Below are 24,869 nucleotides of genomic sequence, written 5' to 3'. Positions count from 1 at the left end.
TATCAGAAAAGTGAGCTGCCACCCTGACACATTCAAGCAGAAGCCAAAATGGTCTTTTGGGAGAAGTCAAACCAAATATCAGAGGATGGCGGATGCTCCAACATGGGAGAAAAAAGTGCCTCTCTCTCTCTCTCTCTCTCTCTCTCTCTCTCTTTCTTGTCGGATCTGCCACTGATAAATAGCTTGAGGTGCAGCACTTGCTTTCACTTTGTGATATGATGTCAGTAACCTTCATTGATCTGCAGGCAGGCAGCGGGCCTTATCGCCGCCTCTGCCTCGTGATATACTGTGATCCAAGGCCCTGACTGCTTTTTAATACAGTGCACTTTAGGTAACGGTGTCGCAGGCTAACCACCCTGCTTACTATTTCAACAGCAGGGTGATTGGACTGGGCTAAAGTAAGAAAATGATGCCAGAGAAATTGTTTTACACCCTATATGTGATAGAGCTTCACAAAAGGATGGGGCCAGGTGTATTTAAATGTGTACGTTCCCATGAAGATCAACCAATCTGAGAACCGCCAAACATTTCAAGCCGGTGACTTTGTCAGCGGTGCAACCAGGGATGTATTCATAGGACAAATCAACACAAGTGTCAGAACATTGAGCTTGTGTTGACAGAGCACAGCGCTCTTAGCAGGACAGGGTTAGTGCTGACAGCCACTTCCTCTCAGCAGATTTATACACACCTGAGCTGAATGTCAAGAGCCGGACTCTGTTTTATGTTCGCCCTTAAACCAATAAAAGGACACTGAATTCAGCCTCTTGTGAACTCAGACTGAGGCGTCCATGTGACCCTCACACATTAAGAAGTGTATTTGGCAGGAGGTAGCACATCTTGGAGATAGTGCCACTGAGAACTACAGCGAGAAAGAAAAATGAAGAAAATAGTTCTAAATGTCTTAATAAAGAGTATTGTACATGGTCACAGTAATCAAAATGGCAATGACAGAAATAAAGGACAAACAGATCACGGCAATGACGACAATTGATTCAAGTAAAACCTATAAATAACTTGAGTGATTAGTAATTAATTTTTGATTGAGTTTCAGAAATGTTGATTTAACAGTTCCAAACAATCGACACTTAAATGTGGGTAGTGGCGTACTCCTACCTAAACACCACCTTCATGTATATAGGTTGAGGAAGGCTGCAGATAAAGGAGACCGGACGTTGAGCAGGAGAATTATCCCAAGTATTGATTTTAGCTGTTGGGTATTACAGAAGGAAACAGCGGGTTTATCTGGCTAGGATCCCTCTGCACTTTCACTAACTAAACGAGTATTTTCAGAGCTTATCAGGCAAACAGCCTATTACTGATGGTCTCAGCCTCCCCCGCAACTAAAAGAAAGGTTGGTCACTTTTCTGTTGTTACTAAGCAGAAGGATTTCTTGGGAGAGCTTTAAGATAGGTCTAAACGATATGTTAATTGTTATCTGGAAGATTACACAAATATTGAGACAAAATCTTATTTTGTCATTATTCTAAGACTTTTTCGAAAGTAATCTGTAGGAACAGTTTGGAGGAGGTGGGAATTGATGACAAATAACTTGGAAGGCCCCAACCTCAATTCTGTCAAACAGAGGTTGAGCGTCAGCAGGACCTCTCTAAGGTCCAATAGCAATCACCTCTGAGCTAGGTAAATATCCCCACAGATGCACTCAATCACCATATATTCTTCCCTTTTCCTGTTAAATGTCCAATACCCTAATCGTCTTGTCCATATTGTATGTGCTCCCCGTTCTCCACTGTATGCCGCTCACTGCAGGTCAATGCCATTGCTATGGCTTCTGACTAGAACCAGAGATAATAAGAAGTCCTATAATCCCTTAGAGGAGCCCAATTCCAGCCTTAATCACAGGGAGAACTGTACGTTTTAATTACCAACTGAAAGATCCAGACGGATACGTGTGAGGTACCTTTGGCCAGATCCTTGCAACGTCTTATCTACAAAACGGAAAGACTGCGGGCGAGTGTGCCTCCATATAAGGTGGGATGCATTAAAAACAATATCATACCCAGAGACATTCAAAGAGTGTAGCCATTTCCCAATATTAATAATGACGAAGAGGCGAGACGTGAAAATTTCCCTCAGCAATTACTGCAAAAATCTATATGTCCTGATCAATGCGCAATCCCGAGGATTGTCTTAATACATATAGAATATAGACAACACTGTGTGCATGTGTTTGTATGTGTGTGTGCGTGTGTGAATGTGTATGAACTGTAGCGTAAAATGAGCTCAACAATATGGGAATATTATTGAAGGAATAAAAGCTGGTTGTAATGATTTACATATTTCATCATAGGCTGCAATGAACACAAGTGATTAAACACATTCAATATGGGAGGGAAGGGAAAGGATATTGACAAGGATGAACAAGACAAAGTGCTGAACAGAAGAAAACGATAAAGAAATAAAACTACTTCCTATTTGGATGAGCCATGCTAAAAGTGTATCATGGTTCAATATGACATAATGGATAAATATGTTCAAGATGCGCCTTATACTTATCCAAGCCAGTCTTGTCTTCATTGAAGACTTCATCAGGCAAGTCAACACTACATAGAGTTCTTTATGGTCTATTCGACAAGCAGCATTCCACGAGCAAGGAAGCTAAGAAGGTGGCCCAATCCAGGCCGTCCCCACTCTTGGCACCCACCGAAGGGGAAGCGCTTGTCTGCCCACCGGCTTGCCTTTACCTCTCCATGTCAGCCCTGCAATTTGCTTGGGGTGGAGATAAATCTTATCTCGGAGACCTGATTAAGTTTTTAATTTACACTCCAATCAATAGCCCAGGTCTATTGGCAATGTGTCTAAAACTCTATTTACCAAAGGATTCTCTGCTATCAATTGATCAAGGACCCGGCAGCCATAAATTATGGGAACATGCAAGGGAGGAGGGGTTGTCAGACAGAAAGTAGTGAGAGGACAAAGTGAGAAAGTGAGATTGCCAGGTCAAATGTGACTGATATTTAGGCGGGAACGGGGACGTGGGGTGGAGTGCTACTGATTAGACTTCAGCAATTAAGGCTGGACAGCTGACAGGGCAACTGTTGGCAACTGTTTGTTCCATGCAGATGAGTCAGGTTACACTCAGTGATGCCGGTAATGCATTAGTCCAAAATGTGCTACTATTTCCAGTCAAGTAATCAGACTATAGTTACTCTTCTGCTGTCCTTAAAAGTTACTTTATATAATATATTTGCTGACAATATCAGTACTTGGAATAGTAGCACCTTTTGCTACCACAGGCAGTAGCACTTAACGAGCGGAAAGATGCACCAGTGAGAAAAAAATTCCAAGAGTTAAATGAACAGTGCCCGGTGCCATCCTCATGCATGGATTTTAGTGTAAATCTAGTCAATAATAAAATACAGAAAACACCTGAGTGATTCATAACACTATAGTACTCACTAAAGTCAAACAAATAACTACACATTATAGAACACGTCAGAACGGGAACTTTGGCATTTACATTTTGAAAATGGTGAAAAGCATTGTGACATCATCGTTTTCAGTGCACTGAGATTCACTTGTCCATAAAGAGCAATGGAGACGGTGTCAGAGACATTCAGTACAGTCACTATTTTGAGTCAACAAAAAATCATAAGGTTTTTTTATGTTAAGCAGATTTGTTGGGATTTGCCGAATGTAATAAAGTAACTTAAGTAATCAGTAAAGTAACCAAGTTACTTTTTAAAGAAAGTAATCAGTAAAGTAAATCATTTACTACTTTAGGGTAACTGTGGCAACACTGAAGTGTCACTCACTGTTTACGCCCTTTAACCCCATAAAAAATTCTGATGGAATGAGAATACTCACTTCACATGCGTTCTGTAAGACTGCAGTGATCTGTTTACTCATTCCATGACAAAATTCCTCCATAATTTCATACATTTTTCCTGAGAAACATGAGCAAAGGACTGCACAGGCAGCAGCCACAACATCCAGGAAACGGCTATTTTGAGCCATCCAGATATTTGCTTAGGAGGAAAGAAGATGGGAGGATTAGCTACGGCGCTCTGGACCATCTGAAGTGTAAAGATCCAGTTAATCCTAACCGTCTTCACCTGATTTCAGAGTGGGGCTCACTGGGGATAATAAAGGTGGTACCAGCGGGCTTCAGAGTGAAGGGCACAGGTGCAGTTCAGGCCAAAGAACTGCACTGTTCCCATGCAGAGGAAGCAAAAGGGGAGGGGAAAAGAGGGCAGCGTTATCACTGTTTGAGAGCGTCGTCATGGCGGTTCTGCACTGACCCTGCTGACTCGCCGATTCCTTAACATGAGATCATTTTGGACAGCTGACCTCAATATTGGCCTGAGGACGAAACGGATTCTATGGATCCTCTTTTGCCCCCGTACTGCTTACCAAACATCCAGGCTACCATTTAACAGCCATAACAACGCTTGTTTTTCAGTGTTATGCCATTTGTGAGCATACATTCCAGAAGTGGACACATCATAAAAACAGAACATTAGCTGTCGAGGACATGAAACTACAGGTGAGACGAGCATTGCATGTGTTCCAACCGCCACTTAAAAATGCAACATATAATAATAATAACGCTGGAAACATTGCAGCAGCAAATGTTTGGGAGGATGTCCCGAACTACTTTGTCATTAGTGGAGGAGCTGTCTGCTAACATCAGGCATAAACATGTCAGAATTACACGTAATTATAGGTGAATAACTTCCGTACTGCAGTATTAATCACCTTTGCAGCTGGTTGTGTGGCGAGACGGAATAGAGCACAGTGCTCACCTTCAGATCTGTCCAATGGAGGACTTACAGGGTTCATCAAGGACAGGAGGGCTCACGCCAGGCCAAAGCGCTCGACTTGAGGGTCCTCTGCTGGATTAAGAGCCACCGACGGATCCGTGTAATCAGTCCTATCCTTGTGTTTCTCCCGCTCTGCCTCTCTGGCTAATGTCTCCGCCTGATTCGATTGAGGCAATTAGGCAGTAATCTATAGAGCCAGGGAGTGATGGAAACATTTCCCACTGTCCTCCTCATGTTTCTCAGAGCTGCTATAATTAGCTAACTTTGTTTCTCATTAAACATCAGAGCAGTATTTACATACCCAGATCCAATTTGGCTCTGCAGAGCCCATTCCTTTTAAACCATCTTGAAAAACCTGAAGCACATCTGTAAACAGACATAAAAAGGGGGAGCGTTCTAATCTGCAGTTATTTGAATCAAATATTTATATAAAAAAGAGACAATGTATCTGGAATGAACAGATTAAACACAAGTAAAGGTGTACTGTAAATATACCGGTAATAGTTTTGTGCTGCCGTGGTTGTGACTAAAGCGTAATAGGAAGTAAAAAAACATTTTTAAGAAAAAAGAAATGAGGTGATCCTTCATCACTGTATTCAATGACCCAACACAGGAATTTGCCCACTAATATTTGTCTATGACTCATACAGTTTATATTAACAGAGAACATTAGGAGTGGTGGAGCTGAAGTGAACACTGTGAGAAAGTCCTATACATATCTTAATTAAGTGTCAATATTTGATTCAAATGACAAACATTACAGGAGGGTTAACCATTTTCAGTCAATTCAATACATTTATATGTATATATATATATATATATATATATATATATATATATATATATATATATATAGCGGAAAGTTTCCTAGCCTGGCTCAACGCACTTGAACCATTAATACTGGGTTTGACGTAAAGCTTATGGTTTACAGAAGTGGTTCTTTAACCTAAGTTTGATCTAACCCCAGGTGATCGGTGAATCAGTCCCAGGGGGTCAGCGGAGGTCAAAACACACACCTAACTCATGATTTGAGATGATACGCCCTGCTTGGCCATCACTGACGGTTGTGATGGTAGGTCATATGATTTATTTATCATTGTAATCCCTTAATACTAACTATGTCGAGCAAAAAAATAAAGTAGTCGGACGAATATGTGCAATATTATTTCACATGTATAACAAATGGTGTTCCACAGGGTTCACTTCTGGGGCCTGTGCTGTTTTCATTGTATCTGCTCACCCCTGGCTTCCATCTTAAAGAAGGCTTTAGTGAATGTGCATAGGAAACTGGTAGGGTTCAGTACCTCTAACAAGGTTAAGAACCACACTACAATATCATCAAAAGACACCCCACAAGGGTTTGATAAAACATGTAGATAATAAGCACAATGATATATTTAAACATGTGCGGCACTAAAAGCTAAATCATACATTTCTCAAAATGAGTTGTCACTTCCTCATTTAAGGCTACATATGAGTACATCAATAAAGGACATGAACAAACAAGCACTTGAACATCTAATTTGACTACATGGGGCCATTAATCATCTCATAGATCAACACTATTTTAGCACATTTTGTTCGTTAAGTATGTCCCGACTGAGGTGTGAATCATATCTGATCATTTTACACCGCCATGGCAATGCAGTGATTTACAATCATGTAACAACGGTGAAAGCATTTCCTCAACATCAACAAGGCAAGGATGTCCAAGTTTTAATTGCTTAATGTTTGGATGTGGATGAAGCGCGTGCAAAGCCAACGTAGTCCGCATGCTTGCCTATAGTGGGCTGTAGCTTGAAAACAGGCATCCAGCCAAGACTGAGGAGAAGGGTAATTCAATCAGCGGCACTCCATCTTGACACAGATTCACTTTGTCAGTTCTGCCTCACCAGTAATTCATCTTTCTGGAAACTTACACTATCCCAACAGTCATTCCTTTCAACTGCAATACCTGCTAGAGGGGTGAAAACCAATGTCCCTTAAGATCCCAAGAATAACTTTTCTTTTCTTGATGTCTCTGAGAAAGAAAGGCCTACTCATGGAAAGAACGTCTTGCGTCTGCATAATTTCTGCAATTATGCATCAACCCGCAAGTGGCCAAACTTTCATGTTGACAACACGAACACACACGCACAGTGTGACCACTGATGGAATGCATAAGTAAACAGCGCGAGGGTAGGGGTCCAGATGGGCAGTCAGGGAGGCCTGTCATGGGAAAGCTCTTGTCTTGAAACCCACACACCCCTCTCTGGCCTTGTGTGCAGCGCTGCTGTGAGCATTACAGGGTTAACTGCTGTGCCCAGTCACAGGCGTGAAGTGAAACAATCAAATAATGGCCATGAGTGAGCGCTCAAAGGCAGGGGGCAGGGCAGGGGCTCGCCATAGGCTGCTGCAGATGTTGCCGGGCTCGGGCAGGTCACACAATCACACGTATTAGCATTCCTGATGGAGGGAGCCCGGATTATGGCGCTGAATGCCTTTCTCTGCTCAGCTAGGGTTTGAACGTGGCCGCAAAAGGCAGAAAAGAAGGCGAGAAATGTGGGGAGGAAATGTGGAGACGAGAGGAGCTGTCAGGAAGTTCCAGGCTTACAGCACAATGTTTAGAGAAAAAGGGGAGCTCGAAAAAAAAGCTTGAAGGACTAATTGTGACAATTTGACTAAAACAGAAAGTGTTGAATTGAAAAGATGAGAAATCAAGCAAGCGATGATTCCACGGTATTTTGAGGGCAGCGTATATGTGATGAAGACTTTGATTTGTGTTGGGATGAGTGAATGACCTTGAACTGAGTAGCGCAAATAAGAACTTGTGTATGGGTTGCCCGGTCCTTTTTACTTGTTCCCCAGCACAGAAGTCAAGGGAGGCCTCATATTTTTCGGGCTGACTACTGTCAGACAGGCCAGGGCGAGGAGCACAGACGGCAAGGAGCAGCTGTTGCCTCACATCAGGCTTTTTCTCGAGTTTCATTGGCCAGAGACCCTTTTTCCGAAAAGTTGTAAGAGGCACCAGAATTACAGTACTGATTCAGTTTTTGGTTCTCTTCCAATGGGGTACCAAATGTAGTATTGCAGTACATAACGTTTTTTCTAGAGTTGTTCTGATCTGATTTACACACAATGTGTTGTAGTTGGGCAGTGCATTTGTCCCAGTAAATTGTGTTAGAAATGGTCAAAACTTTTGTGCTCATCTGCAGCTCGTTAAGGAAAAAGAGGCACAGAGCGAGATGTGGAAACATTTTGCTTACACGGCCGCCAGTCAGGGTCGACAAAAATGGTGGCCCAATGGCCCGGGGCCACCACGTGACTGTGTCGGGCCACTCAAAGTTCACTTGTGCAGGCCAAACCGGGCCACCAGTACACATTTTATAAATATTATTTAGCATGAATATATTTTAGAAGAATTATAATAGATTTATGATTACATTTAAAACTGAGAACTTCAGGGAACTAGTCATTTTTCAGTTTCAGTTGATTCTGACCTTGGGAATAAAACATTTTGAAAAAACTATTTACTGTGGAAAACAATAGGAATCTATTATCCTGGGAGGTCCCTGTGCTTTTTGTTACAATTTAAAAACAAATATGTCTATTGAATAAGATTAAAAATAAAAAACTAGAGGAAGTATTTTTTGATTCATCCCTTTTAGTGAAAATTAGTATTGGCTCCAAATATCAGTTATTGGCCTTGAATACTAATAATCTGTATCGGCTTTGGAAAAAAAACATACCGGTCTATCTCTATTATATGTAAAATAATATTCAACATTTTTAGTTGTATCCACTTAAAGTGATCATCTTTGCTCTTTGTATTCCTGCTGTGCACATTTCCTCCCATTCAATTACGCACCATGCGCTACAAACTCACCTTTTGACCACTGCATCTACATGTTTCACTATTTCATCCACATATATAATTATACATTTCATTAAGTAGGTATTGCTTTAAATCACAATATCTATAAACTGTGGAATGGAGAGCGTGGATTATTTTTTTTTCTTTTAAGCAGCTACCTCGATCGCCCACTGATGCTATACTCAAGTACATTTTGGCCACTTAGACTACACGCTTTGATATTTCATGTATGCGTGCATACATAACTATGAATTTTGTTAAGTATTGTTTTATATCACGGCCAGTGTCGGTCCTGCCAGATCCACCACAACTTGGCTCAGAGGAAATGTCAGACCCTGGGGAAAATGAGTAGATTGGATCAATTGCCCGAGAATTTTAGTTAGCATACTACTGCAGTTAGTACCCTAACAAAAGAGTGCTACAGTGGATCTGTTTTTGTAGTATCTTTACAACTTGAGACTCTGGAATCCCAAAAATACTGCATGATGTCACACTATGACACAGCTATCACCATCCCGCCTACACAGCCAGCTGTGGAAACATAAGCTGGGTCGGGGTTTACGGTTCCAAATCATACTGTAGGGTGTTACCTGAACTGTTCTGCTTGAAATACTTGGATATGTGATATAATACATATATTATACTCCAATTCCAGCTCACTATAAGCACCTGGCTTGTGTGTTGCTGCATACACACACATGTGAGAGGGAAGGGCAGAAATGGTTGACAAGAGCGCGGAAAAAAACGACGACACTACACTTGAGGGAAGTTGAGTTGTAACACAAAGGCAGAAGTTTGCACTTTTTTGCTCTTTCTTTCTTTTAGCACAAGCCAAATAATTCCATAAGAATGCTGCCTAGCGAGTTTGATTATGGTTGTATATTCTGTCGAAATTTAGTATTACAAAAGGGCACTTACAACAAAGCACACAAAGTGAAGTAGTTCCTGAAAAATAAATTTGAAAATTGCGAGACGAAAATATTGATTTAAGGTGCTGCTTTTCAATTTGAGCTTTTCGAACAGGAGACAACTTGGCCTGTCTTTGCCCCTGTCTTTGCTCCTTGATCACATGATCAGATGAGCGCGAGCGCACATACACACTCGGCTTATTTACTGCATCTTCTCCATTTGCAATATTCACAAGAATCGTCTTTAATCATGAAACCCTTTTAACACAAAGATGCATCTGTGGTTCCATTGCTACAAATAGTAACCGTTGGGCTACAGGAACATCTCTATTTCAGACACTCCTGAGTTCTATAGAATTATTTTGGGGGGAGGGGGAGCTTTAGGAGGGCTTCATGCTGTTCTGACTGGCTCACAGAAGGAATAAAAACCCTCACATATGACAGGTGAGGCAGGCGTACCTTTGTCCCCATCCTTTGAATATCAGTGACTCTACAAGTTAATATTTGCTTCTGCCTGCTCATAAATTTGCATAACATTAGTACCTGACCTAAATGCATTTTTATAAACCCACGTAATTAGCGGCGCATCAGCTGTAGGAGCAAATACTACGAGGCTGAACGCTCCCTGCGCGTTCTGGCAGAGAGGTTTGGGGAGTAAAAGCAGCGGCGGGCCCACCTGATGAAAGAGGAAGTGAGCGGGGCCGTATTGCTGGCCTTTATAATCTACTACATTAACTCCAGCGCCACAGGGGGAGGAGCTAGCGAGGTAGCAAACAGCCCGGCCACACAAAAAGGGGCGTGTCAATGAGGGGGTAATAAGGAAAGACAATGAGTAAACAAGCAGGGGAAGTCCGGGGCCGGCGTGCTCGCAAACTGCCAGTTTCTGACAGCCTGGCACACACAAAGGCCCCCCACTGTAATTAGCCGTCCCAATAGCTTGTTCACCATTTGCATATAAATGCCCGCACAGCAAACACTAAACACGCTGACACAAGCCATGCCCAAAACACACAATCACCACACCTCTAGCCCCTCGAGCAGGCCTCAGGGGTCCACTTATACTACACAGTAGTCATTTGAGATACGAGTTTCTGTTTAAAAAAAAAAACTTGTATCTCAAATCATTTCCCCCCACTGAAATAAAAATGCCATTAATGAGTTCCAGAATTCAATAATAATAATAATAATAATAAATTGTTGTAATGTGTATTTCAATGAGAAAGAACAGCACTCCATATTGTACTTTATAAAAATATACCGGAATGAGAATATTAAATAATATAAACAAAATAAGTAATCCATGTTTGTCCCTCTTCATCAACTGAGCAGCAATTGTACTGCTCGTTCTGCTGGGCCCACCTGGGCCACCTGGGGGTGATTTAAGACAGAGGGATAGATATACTGTGTGTTTAGAGGTTTCATCAGTACAGCACTAATAATAGTTGTTCTTCGCAGAGGATAAAGAATACCACGAGTAAGAACCATTAATCGATAACTAATCGAGTATTTTTAGAGGTGTTGTTAAATTTAAAAAAATTCCATATCCTCTGGATTTCAGCTTTCTTTCAGCTTACCCTAGTCCTCCATAAAAGGAGACTTGTTATCTTTGTGTTGAATAAAACAATACATTTGAAAACATTTGCTTTTATTTTCTAAATCAATGATAAATATTTTTGCCTATTTTCTGACAAGTTTAAGACCAAACCAGTAACTGAATCATAATTGTTTGTGCATTTTCTACACTGCCAATTTGAAATACTGACCTGTTTTTGAAAAATAAAAAAAAATGTCTAAATCAGATTAATTAACAAAATAATTGCCAGATTTATGGATTTGTGAATATAATTGTTAGTTGTAGCTCTACCATAAACATTGTTTTATTGTCTGTCTATATGTGTTGCTGCACTGTTTGTGTTCAATTAATTGCTTAAATCATTATAGCACTGCAACGTACATGCTATTTAGCATTAGCATTAAGTTTAGCAGTTTGAGAGCTAAACTGTGTTTCTTTAGTTTGAAAGTGAACAAACTGTGAGTGCCAATAAATGAATAATAAAATAAATAGTCCGAAAGACGGTTGAGTCAAGTTCCTGTAATCTCAAAGCAACACGGTTCTCGCCTTATGATGGTACCCACTGCAAAGCTGGCAGTGAGTCGCACACCATAGCGTATGTACTACTTGCTTCTTGTTTCTAGAAAGATTGTGAAACAGCGGGGCCCCTGCTTCCTGTTGAAGACCCACAGAGCCGCCTGACACGAGAGAGCAGATTTCACCCTGACCGCAGGACTCTACGTGACACAAGGGGTGCAGGTGTCGCCCCCCCTGTTTGCTTCCACGCTATTTGGGAAAAGAGGAAACAAGGCATACAGATATAGCATGGAGGACAAACATGCATGCGGGCACATGCGCACGTGACCGTGCTCAGAGATGTCCTGAGGAAGCAGCAGGTCTGCAATGTGTGAGAAATGACTGTTGTCTCCGGATCAGGGTCAAAACATACGGTCTTGTTTTAGGTTGCCTGTCACATGGTGCGATGAGAAGTGCAGTTTTGGCAAAACACGCTGAGCTGATTAGCGAGATAGGCCACATTTACACAAGGTTAAAAGCTTGATAACAGACACGCTGTCACGTTTTATATGCTCCTTCGGGTTTTTTTAAGATTTTAAATGTTTTGATGGAAATTCAGCTTCAGTCCTCCACTTCCCCTTCTGCATAATGTTATTTTGACAATCATGAATCATAAAACAAAAGACCAATATAAAGGAAGGAAGTGATGGGACTTGTGTCTACAACCCCCCTTTCCTGTCCCTGACCAATGCTTCGCTCTCTGCAGCACTTCCTCTAAAGTCATATTTTCGATAGTGTAAACAAAGTTTGATATACAAAAGTATTGGGACGCCTTGTCAGTACACCCACAGGAAGTGAATTTGCAGCTCTCTGGGGAAAATATGTTCACAAAGATTCTGTGGGAATACTGCAGGTCAGAGGTTACACGTTTTGGACCACAATCTGTTCTCGTTGGTGAAGTTCTTTCCCGCCAAATTCATTTGTTTTGTGCATTGGCGAGTAGTCAGTCCACCTGAAATTTAAGAATAGTCCAATAAAGATTGAAGAGTAACTGAAGGGTCTCATCCTAACCAATTCAGACGTTGCATACTATTCCTGAAAGGCAGCAAAAACATTTGAACTATTAGTAAGAACTTCATCTCTCACCATGACATGTGACATGGGGGCAAGATCCGACAAGAGGAAACACCTGGCCGCAGTACAAAGCAAGCAGTGAGAGGGGCCCATTTCGTCGCTATGCTCCGCATACAGATTCACACCTTGCGTGGATCTGCACGCATGCATGCCAAAGTCAACTTTTTTGACACATAGGATGCGTATGACTTTGTCGATATGTGTATGGAGGGGAAATACTGTGTATTAGAGTGCTGTAAAAATCAGTATCCGCTTAGATTCGAGCTGTTCCGCAAGTTGATTTCCTACATGGCCTGGCTGTTGTCTTTCACCGCCTAACAAAACAATTTGAGCTTACCGGTGATATCAGGCACTCTCAGACCTATCTGAAACAATGTGAATGGTCACAAATGACAAAATGTGCGCCCTGCAATGGCAATATCTGAATAAACTAGCCTGCCTCTCCAATCTTTCTTCATTAAGGCAAATGGATGCCATGGCGACCAGACGAGGTAAACGACATCACAAGGCCGAGGTCACCTGTCTGTCACGGTCGTCTGGCTCGGCTACACTCCCGCGGGACCTGACCCGTTCCCTGCGGACCACCGAGGCCCATCTCTGCTCTGTGCCACTGCACATTTGAATGAAAAGCAAGCAGTCACAGTGAGCTAAAATACTCGCATGGAAATCACACGGCAATGTCCCTGCTATGAGCCACTGGACACAAAACAGTACATTTGATCACATGCTGCTGGAGAGGGTGAAGAATGAGGGCCACATGCAAAAAAGTGCAATGAAACCATATACACATACAGTAAAAGATGATGTTTGGTGGGAGACCGTGCAGTTCCCCATGTAGGCACATATTTTCTTGTGCTTCGTGGGAGCCTTCGCTTTAATCAATTTATTATGAGACACCAAGGTCCTCATGTTTGTTCATTTACAACAGGGAAAAGCAGACACCACATTTGTTTTGGGTACAGTGAGACCCATGGTGAGAAGCGCATATATTTGGGGAGAAGTGTGCAGCAAAAAACATACTGGTAGAAGCACTGTGCAGTGGTGCCTTAACATACAAGTGACCCCACTTGAGATGCGAGTCGCCGATTAGCCGACATTTTGCTTTGACTTGCAAGCATAGAGAGCCTTCAAGCTATTTATTGACACTCCTACTTGAAGTTTATTGTCAACAAACAAAACTGAGAATGACACCTTGTGGATTTAAAACAAACATATTGCTACAAGTAAATCATGTTTAGCTTAATGCTAACAAACAAAGCAAAATGACAAAGACAGGCTAATGATGAAGAGAATTGCCGTTGCTGTGTTATAACCCTTTAAACAACAAATATTTCAACACAAATGGTGGAGAAATATAGAAACATATATTTTTTTAAATACTGGCAGGCATATATTGTTTATCCTCTGCAAAGAACAATTAATACCGACTGTCTCAGTATGGTTATATTATATTGCCCCCAGGTGGCCAAGGTGCACACACACCAGATGGAGCAGCAGAATGTCTATTGAAACCATGCAACAAAAAAGTGGCAAAAAAGGTTTAATTCCTTATATTCTATTGTGTCATTACTGTATGTTTTTTAAATATAGTACATAAAGTTGTAGTTCCTTATTAATGTCAACACTAAAAATGTATTTACAATAATACGTGCCCCCCACTAGTCTAAAAGTGACATTCTAATTAATATTGTGTTTGTGGCAGCAACATCCATCTCAGGGGGCGGCCATTTTGACACTTGCCGTCGACTAAAAATGACATCCAGTTGCTCAGCGCTAAAGTAACGACCAATCACAGTTCAGTTTCAGAAAACAAGTAAGCATTGATTGGTCCTTACCTGAGCAACTATTATGTTATCTTCTGTCGACAGCAAGTGGCAAAATGGCCGCTTCCTAAAATGGATAAAAACTGGTAGGTTTTGCTGCTTAATATACCACAAACATAATATTAATCAGAATGACATGTTTTGACTAATGGGTCTAAATACAACATAAGTACATCGTAAGGAAACATTTTTGAGGTTGACTTCCACTTTAACAAACATGTTGCAAAACTTTGTTGATTTTTTGGGGGAAGGCTATAATTGATTAATGACATTTTTGACTGTGATTTGAGATACTGTTATGATAGATCTATGGGTATGGCATATTTCTGTCCCTCAAAGGACAATCTACACAAAAATGTACCCAAGGCAAAGGAATTCAAGGTAACTGACTGTACCTTTTACAAGGTCAAATATATTGCAACAAACTGTAAAAGTCAAGCATAAAGGAGAAACCCCACTCAAGGCAATGGCAAGGATTTCCTGAGATTCCACTGCGGCATAATTGTGAATGTTGGTTTGATTATGACCTGGTGTAACATTTAGCACAGCCTGTGCCACACCTGACATAAAGTTTACACATTGAGACGGAGCAATATATAATTCAAAACTCTTTCATAAATCCACCGACACCCTCGCGACGTTATGCTTATTTGACAAGCTGACATGGCGGCAGACACGCAGAGTATATCTTCGTCTTCTTTTTTAATTACGACGTCTGCGACGGTGGACTATAAACAATCACCTCCGCAATCAAACGCGGCGCCGTCGACACGGTGCGTTGATATCGTACATTCTCAAACCTGAAAAACTAAATTATTCATGATATTTGCATCATTATTGTCACAAAAATCAAGCGAACACGAGTGTAAAATAATATAACAGCCGGCAGATAGAAATGTAAGGCTGGAGTCTGCCGCAGTCTTAAGATTTGCATTGTATTTGGCACACACGTAATAAAATACAATGAATGCAAATTCATGTAAAGAATTATTTTAGAGTTCAATAATTTGCCCTATGGGGTCTAAGCCTTGACTCCTACTATACCAACACTTTTGATAGTGTGTAACAAAAAAATAATAATTTCATTTATAACCATGATTCTGAATATTGCAAGTATTACAAAGTGTACATATTGTCTGCTTCATTCAACACTACAGATGCAAATTTGCCTTCTGTGTTGCTTATTTGCATGCAGGAAAACTAACCTCACGCGGCAGAACAGCCTGTATATTCTATCAGACAGAAAAGGTGTCAAATCATTGAAAACATGCATGGACTGCACATGCCTGTGTATGAGCAACCAAAAGGGAACCAGTACAGTCATAGTACTATACGTCGTTGACAGCACTTGGAGGCCATTTTATTGCTTGTGCTGTGGTCAAGTGAGGTGCACCAAGCTCAATTCCACCACAACAATGGCAAAGAGGGCCGCAGAGACAAAACGGGGCTAGCCCTGCTCTTTAACCCCTTTACTGCTGGCCTGACAGTTCGTCGCCTGAGGCACTGGAGATGACAAATAAGACATTTTATACACCTAGCATATGGTGCTTCTTATTCGTAATCTGTAAGACTTGCAAAAAATAAAATAATAATAATAAAAAAAAATAGATCTGCACCAAGTTCCCATGAATCCATCAAGGGGTGGATGCTGGATGGAGTTTTGTTTCCTGACCAGAAAGAGGCAGCCGGCAGCTCACCTCAGCTTCTTCTTTCAGTGAAATACGCCGCCGTGTGCTCTTTATGTCGTTGCATCCCGGCCCCTCCCCTCACTGCTTCCCTCGCTCGCTTCCCTTCTCCCTCTGGTTCCCCCTCAAATGCAGCATGGACATGGCTACTGCACATTTGCAAGTGAATAACACTTTTTGTCGGGATTTTATTGTGCGCGTGAATCGCCAAAAATGAGGAAAAGGGTGCCAGAGCGAGAGGGCGCTCCAGCATCGGCTCTTTTCTTTTCTTCTCGCCGTAATCCCGAGGAGGATAAACTGTAAAGTACACAGAGAGGAAGTGCCACAGACCTCGGGTCCGGCACATCCGACCAGTACATTCCAATATCTCGGCTGTCACGAGTGTGCATGGAGACAGAAATTAAAATCTTTTTTTTTAGCAAAATAATGTGAGTATGCACCTCTCAGTGAGGTATTTGTAAATTAAGGAATAAAAGACTAGTTGTAAAATTATTTTATTATAAATATGATCTCAAATACGGACTAAATCAGTTTAGATGCTATTTTTAGTCAAACTAAATAAGGTGTGTACACTATATTATGTATATCTCGCTCACATTCATCCGATGCTCAAGAGATAAAAACACACACTGCATTTGCTCCTATTGGTAGTTTGATGCTGCATGACATCGCTGTAAATTAGCAATGAGGCAAAAAATAAAAATAGAAAATAGAAAATGACACCATGATTGCCTGAATAGCAAATCCAAGCTGTATTTAGCTATTTATGCCCCCACACAACATGTAAGGTCAGCAAAGGGCTGTGGTAACAATATTAGCTCACCATTGGTGAGGGCAATATTTTAAAACAGTTCATAAAAATGCATAATACAAGAGCGTGAACTGTATGTATGAAATATTTCCCGCCCGGTTTGGTTACACAGCACTGATAAACAATGCCCGTGCGGTTATCACTCTGCAGAGAACAGTAACCGAAAGGAAGAGGAAGAGGATGACAAAGGAATAGGGGAGGATAAAAAGACGGCGTATGTGTCGTCAGAGTCACAGGCCAGAGGGGCCCACGTATTGTTCCCGGGCTCAGCGCGGCCAGAGAAAGCCGACCTGTCTAAGCGTCCTCCATATTTTATGCATTCTGTCCTTTGTGATGATAAGCGCCAGTGCGGAGGGTGGAATGCTGGCCTCCAGGGTCCAAGAGAGGGATGGGCTTATGCGGTGTGGCTATGGTCCGTTGTGTGTGTGTGTGTGTGTGTTTTTTTTATGCAGCCCTCGGAGCCCGGTTCTTAGCCTAGTGTGTAATTGTGTCGTCTAATGATGCCAATCTGTCCTATCTCCCATCCCGCCACACTCCATGCTAGCTGCCGCGGCCCAAGATAGGATGTAGCTGCTATGCTATGCACACACACTCACACACTCTCTCTTTCTAATATGCAGCCACTTCTGAACAGGTCTCGATCACATGGGTCTTCTGCTGACAGTCAACGCTGTTTGAGTACGATTCTACTCCCGTCTATAGCCACATTTTTTTATGGTAACAATTGGAATACAGATTTGTAGAAAATTCACCAGACACATATTTGCTTCCCTACACATTGCTGAATGTAAAAAAATAATAATTCTCCCTTTTCACAGACAGTGAGCATTATTTATCTGCATGGAAACACAAGTTTGTTTATTTTTTTAAGGAAATCAATAGAAAAAAATATAAATACAGGGAAAGTCTAACAAGGCATCGTGAGGCATTCTCGACAAATGTGGTTCATGTTTCAAATCATACAAAGCAGTCTTAATGCAGCTGCACAAACACTCTGCTTTCGAGTCGTAAATCTAGGTGTCCTGTGGTGATTTAACCATGATTGTTAACATGAGAACATATTGGGAAAAGCAAACCACAGAAAAAGCCTGCCAGAATTGCTTATATAAGGATGTCACTGACAAAGTAGGGGGGAGAAAAAGAGGAGACAGGAAGGAATTTCGGAGAAAAGTGGAGGGGGAAGTGGAGTCTGTTTGGACACTGGCATTCAGGATCCAGCAGAGAACACACACACACACACCTGAGAGCACTGCAGTCATGTCATCCCACCCTCCTTTTCCCTCCCCCTGCCTCGACCCGAGGTCCTGCCCACCGCCGGCGTGTGACGCGTCACGCCACCTCAGCTGCAGGACAACTGGAAGAACTGGTCTTTATCCCGTGTATGGCCTTGCATATTCAAAACCACGGGTCAGATTAAAACCACCATCTGCATCCACGGCACCCTCATCACTCACACACATTTACAGGCAACATTACAGCTCTGACAAACAAGCTCCTATTTGACTTTTGACCAATTTCACATATCGGTAGCATGTGTTTATTGTTATTTACGGGGGGCTTAGCCTAGCGCTCGACCGAAGACTCTCTCTGACCGAGGACATGTTAGCGAGCACCCCTGCTGGGCCAGTACCCGCCGACAGGAAGGTGGGAGGTAAAGAGGGAGCTACAGTATTTGGAGGCACAGCGAGGAGCAGATAGCCTGCGAGGGAGGGAGGTAAAAGGATAGAAAGGGAGGGAAGGGGTTACGACTGCCAGAGGCGGCTTCCTCCCTTGGTTCGGTGCTACCGCCATACTATGAAACAAGCCTACCAACGGTCTCCACTAGTGCTCCGTCGCTCGCTAGATACACAAATACGCCAAGATCATGATGTGAAAAGGGGGGGGGGGGAGCTCTATCATTTTTATGTCATATCAAAATGCTCCAAAATGACACATGTTTACAAGAGCATTCAGCATGTGTACTCACAAATTAATGCACTTTTTAAAATGATATTCGTCTTTCCAATGAAATATTTTATTAATAATTTGTCCAACACATTAATATAACATGTTGACAATTTAGTTGTTTTTAAGAAAGCAAGATGAAATTGTTGAAAATAAATATTCAATTTAAATTGCATTAAATTAAGAGTGTGTAACAACATTCTTATAATGGACATTTTGACATGGCATGAAAAAATGTAAATGTATTTTAATTCTTGGGAAAGGCAAATTATTGTCATATCACCTGTGATGTGAATAACTCCTCACCACTAAGTCATGAGCGTAAAATTAAAATGGCAGCTTTTCAATTTTTTCAAAAATGTGGTCTTCTACAGCCATGCTGTCATATTTAACTCCTTGCAACCCGGGAATTGGCAAAACAAACACACACACACACTTACACTCTCTCTCTCTTTCTCTCTCTCTTTCTCTCTCTCTCTCTCACTCTCTTTCACACACACACACACACACTCAGCCCATCATGCTACAATGCTAGACCGGTAGATTTTATAGGGTTTATAATCTACTGACAATATGACAAAGATGCAAGACAGAAAATACGTCTGAGGTAAATATTTCCGTGCGTGTGTTTTGTAACGAAAAAGAGAGACGGGGAGGAGGAGGAGGAGCAGGAAGACGAGGACGAGTGTTGGTGTGACAGGGGAGGACGGCTGATCACTTGAAATCTACCTGCGTGTGTTTCACACTCGCATGAATGCGGTCCAAACGTACAAAAATCATCCGACATGCAAAAATGGCAGATTTAAGTTAGCAGGACTGATTGATAAGAATAAAAATAATAATAATAATAATAATAAATGGGCCTTCCAATTTCAATGTGGTTGCTTCTCTCCACTCCGAGAGGTAGAGCTGTGTTTATCTGACCTATTCCCCTGATTCCTCCTCCATGGCCCTCGGCTATCTGACCCCTACCACCCCTAAAACACCACCAGGCCCCAACCTTCCGCTTTTTCCTCTTTGTTGCAATATATATTACAGCACTATTATTTCCCTTCTAACCTCAACTACATGTAGTCTTACATCTACTGACAAGCACCAGTGTGTTTTGCTCTATCTACCCCCCACCCCACCCAAAATAACAACAGCATCACCCTGTTCCTCCATGCAAGAACCCCCCCCCCCCCCCCCCCACTACCCCCGAGGACTGACATCGTCCCACGGCTGTTTGGCGAGGGGGTTTCCTCTCCTTGCTTTTTTATCTGTGCACTCGCTCGGTGACCCTTGTTCCCCTTGTTTCTTGCTGTCTGACCTAAGCCACCCCCCACCCCCACCCAAAACACACCACCCTCACTTCTTCTGTGTAAAATAGCCAAGCCACTGTTGACAAATCCTCCTCTTGCTTCTCCATCAACCAAAAACTGACTTCTTCTTTTTTTTCCAGAATGTTATTTTAAGCTATTCTTTTTTTTTTTGTTACATAATTGTGGTTTCCCTCCAAGAGGTGCAATCTTGACATTATGCTTAAGTGCTTTAAAAATGTGACCTGCACAATGTCAAGTTTCCACTCCTGATGTCTATAAGATCAGAGGAATGGGCCAATGCTCGGTTTGCAGGTTTGCAGTCCTCCTGGAGGTCTGCGGCGAGGAGAAGCAGCCGCTCGATCCCATGTCGCCAGCGTGCACTTTGTAGGGCTGCTTGGCTGGCTGGCGGTCCCGCCTGATCCGCTGCTGTCATGAAGGAGAACCCGGGGCTCCCTTTTTTCATAGCCCGCACGCACTTGCACGTCACGTGCACGCGCGAAGCGCTCACGCACGCACGCACACACACGGGGGATCGATTTGCACGGGACTTGGTCTGGGAACGGCTGAGAATCGACTCAAAAAAAAAAAAGAAAAGAAATACAAGGTTCGAAAGAAGCAAAGAGCCGGGGACGAGTGAGAGAGCCGAGCCGAGGTGGGATGAAGCCGATGGGGGGCAAAGAGTGTAGCAGCGAGTCTGGGCGGAGGGCTCGCACAAAAAGAAAGAAAAAAATGATTCCAGGAGAAAGGATCTCATAAAACACCACACCGAAGCCCTACCATCGGACAGGCATGTTTTTAAATGTTTTCTGCACAAAACGCGAGAGCTGTGAGCTCCGCGAAAGAGCCGCCGGACCCACGCCGAGCCAACAGGCTGGACTTGGAGCTCGTTCCCCGGGCTGCGCTCCGTGACGAGCCGCCGCTGGCCGACCCCCGCGAATCCCGTCGAAACACGTCTCTCGACACCCACGACCACTCCACGCACCTCCCCGTCCCCTCCGAAAAGCCCGAATCTGCTTGAAAAAGCGCTTCTTTTCGCCTCGTCTCGAAGGATCCGCTTGTTGTCGCCGGTAGACGAAGAGGAGAGGACGAGCGCTGATGTAAACACAGGTAACCACACAACGCCTTTGAGGCAGCCCAAAAATCTCGAATAAAGCTCGAAACTTGCATGAAACGAGTCTTTCTCGCACCCGGAACGCGAGTTTTTGAAAAAGGGGGGACCAGCTCCGCTACAAGTCCACCGCCATGGAGGAGGAAAGAGGCTGAGAGAGAGAATCGGATCGTGCAGCAACAACAAGACAAAAAAGGGAGACAAAGTTGAAACTTACAATTTGCCGCTTTGTGATGTTCGCTTTTTAATCCAGTAGCGAGACGATGGGGCTAAAGATCCCATCAAGGCGAGAAGAGTCCCCTTTCGGTCAGTTTGCGCTCGGGGGTGGCCGAAAAAAAAGAAAGATCATTGTTGTTGCCGAGCGCTTGGCTGGAAAAAGGGGCGCAAGTAGGTAGCTATTAGTTGTTAAACTCGATATCAAAAATAATTTGGATGCAAAGCAGCCGAGTCCGGAGTTGGAGGCGCGCGCGGAAGAGGTGAAAGTGAGATCTGATGATTGGGGGAAGAAAAAACTCTTTGGATCTTTATTCCTGCTAATTAGTTTCCTGCGAGAAAAAAATGGCTGTGATTAATTCAGTGCGCATGTGCTTCATTACACAGGCACGAAGGGAAGGGCTAATTAGCCGCCTTGTGGATCAATAAGATTCAGCAGAGGAGAGCCGGCGGAGGGAGGGCGAGGAGGAGGGAGGAAGAGGAGGGAGGGAGGATGGATAGATACAAGGAAGGGCGAGAAAAAGAGGAAAGTAATGATCAGGAATAGAAAATATGGAATTAAGAGAGGCGGGAAGTAAGAGTTTGATTAGTGAAAGTGAACGCTGGCTGGCCGCCGAGCTCCATGCACGCTGCGTGCGAGCCTTCGCTCGCAATTCGGCTTGCTCGCCTCCAACACACTCTTCTCGCCTTTCAAACACACTTGTGACATATTGGTTTTTAATACTTTTAACGCGCCTTTTGCACATGATCCGCACACTTAAAGCGGCATGTGATGTTAGTTAATTTTTTTGCTCTCCGCCTTCTTCCCTGAATGCGTTTGCGAGCGTTGGTCACTATTGAACAGCTTAAAAAAGTTTTTAGAAAATAAATAAATAGATAAATAAATACATAAATAAATAAATAAAAAGCGTCTGGAAAATAGTATTACCATTCAACATAATACAAGCTATACTTAAAAAAATGAAACTATTAATTATACACGCTGTCATATAATCTACAAGGTAATTTTACGTGTGGATGCAAACGTGCAACCGTGATAAAATAGTTAAGATGTAAATTGATAAACACACAATCGATGTGAAATTGTGGTGCACTTGAATGGGAAATACTGTTATAGCCATATTTAAATCACACGACTCTATATGAGGATGTTAACATTTTTTTTGAAGTAACGTTAATGTAGGGTTATTTAGGATCAACTTGGATAATAAATATGTATCCTTTATGAACATACTGTATGACAAAAGTGGATGTATTTGCGAGGCGTGTCGATAGTGTGCATCGGCAGTTTAGAATGCATTATTATTGCGTCACTGACGAGGAGCAAACAGTTTGAAATATTTTAGAGTGAAATGGACAATCCTGAGAAGATGTTTTTCTAATTTTTGGGCTCTAATGCATTTTGGTTGATTTTTGTTGTGTCTCAATGCAGTGAGATTTTTTACTTGTAAAAAAAAAAATCCTTTGCATGGGGCTGGGGGTTGTAATCTAGCTATTGGGAGAAGTGTCTGACACAAGGAAGAGATGGATCTGATAGGAACAAAAAGTATGTCATCGTGCACTGATTGTGAACAAATATTGTTAATACTCTGTCTTTTTTATGAAGTAAAATTTCACGAAGCTATTTGCCCAGTGGAAATAGCACAACTCGCTTCTATCAGTAATATAGGCTATATTATTCCCTTTCACTTGTATAATAAAGCATTTAAAATTTATACCCACTGTCCTCTGTGTCTATATTGCACATTCTTGATATATTCTCGATATTGATATTGAATGCATTGTGACGATGATGTGGTGATTCCGTGCTATAATATGCAGTCCAGAAAGTCTAGCATGCAGGCAGCTTGAAGTGATCACGTAAGGTGCCATGTTTACGGAAACAATGTGGATTGGATATTCTCTACTGTAAAGCATTCCAGCACAGGTCAGATCAGAGAGCTGTAACGCACAGGGTTAGTCCAAACATGACTTACATGACACCGAATGAATTATTTTAAATGGATCGAGTGAATAAAGCGGTGCGGGAGTCCATTTTATATTTACTTTATAAGCTTTAGCCCTCGATGTACTTTAATCTTTAGGAACACCCTTTCCCTCCCTCCCCTTGCTCAAATATATGCTGCGTTGCATCTTGGCATTTCCAGCACACTTGCCATCCACAAGTTAAGACATGCAATGATACCTGTTTTTAAAGAGGAAAACACACATGCACATATCGTTTCCACTTCTTTGGCAGAGTGCAGGAATCTGGAGGATTTGCGACATGTCTGCTCTCTCGGGAAAGAAGACATTGTAAAAATGAATAGGTTGAAAATAGCGTGCGAGGGGCTAGGAGATAATAAAAGAGAGGCCGTTGTAATTTGAGGCTTGGGTGGGGGCAGTCCTGCAAAGCCCGTCAGTGCAAGAACGGACTTTATTCAAAAAGGCCCGAGTGACAGTAGTCCATCATCATCATCACCATTTTTTTTGTAGGGGGACGGGACCCTTCATGCTTTTAGGGCCTCTCTGAAGCAAAAAAAAAAAAAAGGGAGGGGGGGGTTAATAAAAAGTGGGTGGGAGGGCTGCTTTTGTGTGAGCAGCATTCAATTGCGCCTCTCTGTGGGAAGGGTAAGCGTCCACGTGCCAGCTTCAATAGGCGGCACATCCACCAGTGGCATTGCACACTCAACACAACCTGTAGCGAGACAACAGGCCGTGCACGTCACAAAGGCACCAACAGTGGCAAATGAAAAAGAAAAAAAAAGTTTTAAAAAATACACAAACATTGCGCACACGCAATGACATATGAAGATCGTTTTTCATTATTATTATTATTATCATTATCAGTGTTATTAGCATTTTCTCTGCGTGTGTGCGTCAGACAGGCGCGTGCACAAGCCTAACCCCAAACAAAGCACAAAGGGAAACGCAGGGGTGAGTATTTAGGGATCAAATATTCTATCGAGACAAGGCATAACTTTCATTTAAGGATGATGGTTGAGATTTTATTTTATTTGTATGAAACTATCTTAGGCTAACGAGGAATGGGATTGTTAGATGTGTGATGATTTTATGAGTAAACATGAAAAAGGGCATCAGACGTCCAACTGTAAGATGAATATAGTTATTTAAAACAGGTTCAAAATAGAAACTGGACTGTATGTGCTTAAGATGGAACACCAAACTGTATTTTTTTAAATATATTCTAAATGTAAGTTTTGCATCTGATGCATGAAGTTGATGCAAATTCAGCCTGAA

The 24,869-nt window shown here is 42.3% G+C and overlaps 1 protein-coding gene across 2 annotated transcripts in view; it reads right to left on the bottom strand.

Annotated features, from left to right (window-relative positions):
- zfhx3b (zinc finger homeobox 3b) overlaps nucleotides 1-24,869 on the bottom strand; it is a 336,831-nt gene that overhangs the window by 137,918 nt on the left and 174,044 nt on the right. The window contains exon 1 of one of the 2 annotated variants that reach the window (XM_086070593.1): nucleotides 21,634-22,109. The exons of the other annotated variant lie outside the window; for it this stretch is intronic. The gene's annotated coding sequence lies outside the window, so the exon portion shown is untranslated. Of the gene's footprint in view, nucleotides 1-21,633; nucleotides 22,110-24,869 lie in introns of those variants that run through there. 2 annotated transcript variants of the gene reach the window in all.

Source organism: Leptonotus elevatus, chromosome 3, assembly GCF_054856555.1.
Source record: "Leptonotus elevatus isolate MCC_2025b chromosome 3, RoL_Lele_1.0, whole genome shotgun sequence".
In the NCBI taxonomy this organism is placed as follows: domain Eukaryota; kingdom Metazoa; phylum Chordata; class Actinopteri; order Syngnathiformes; family Syngnathidae; genus Leptonotus; species Leptonotus elevatus.
This window is presented reverse-complemented; position numbering and strand designations above follow the sequence as displayed.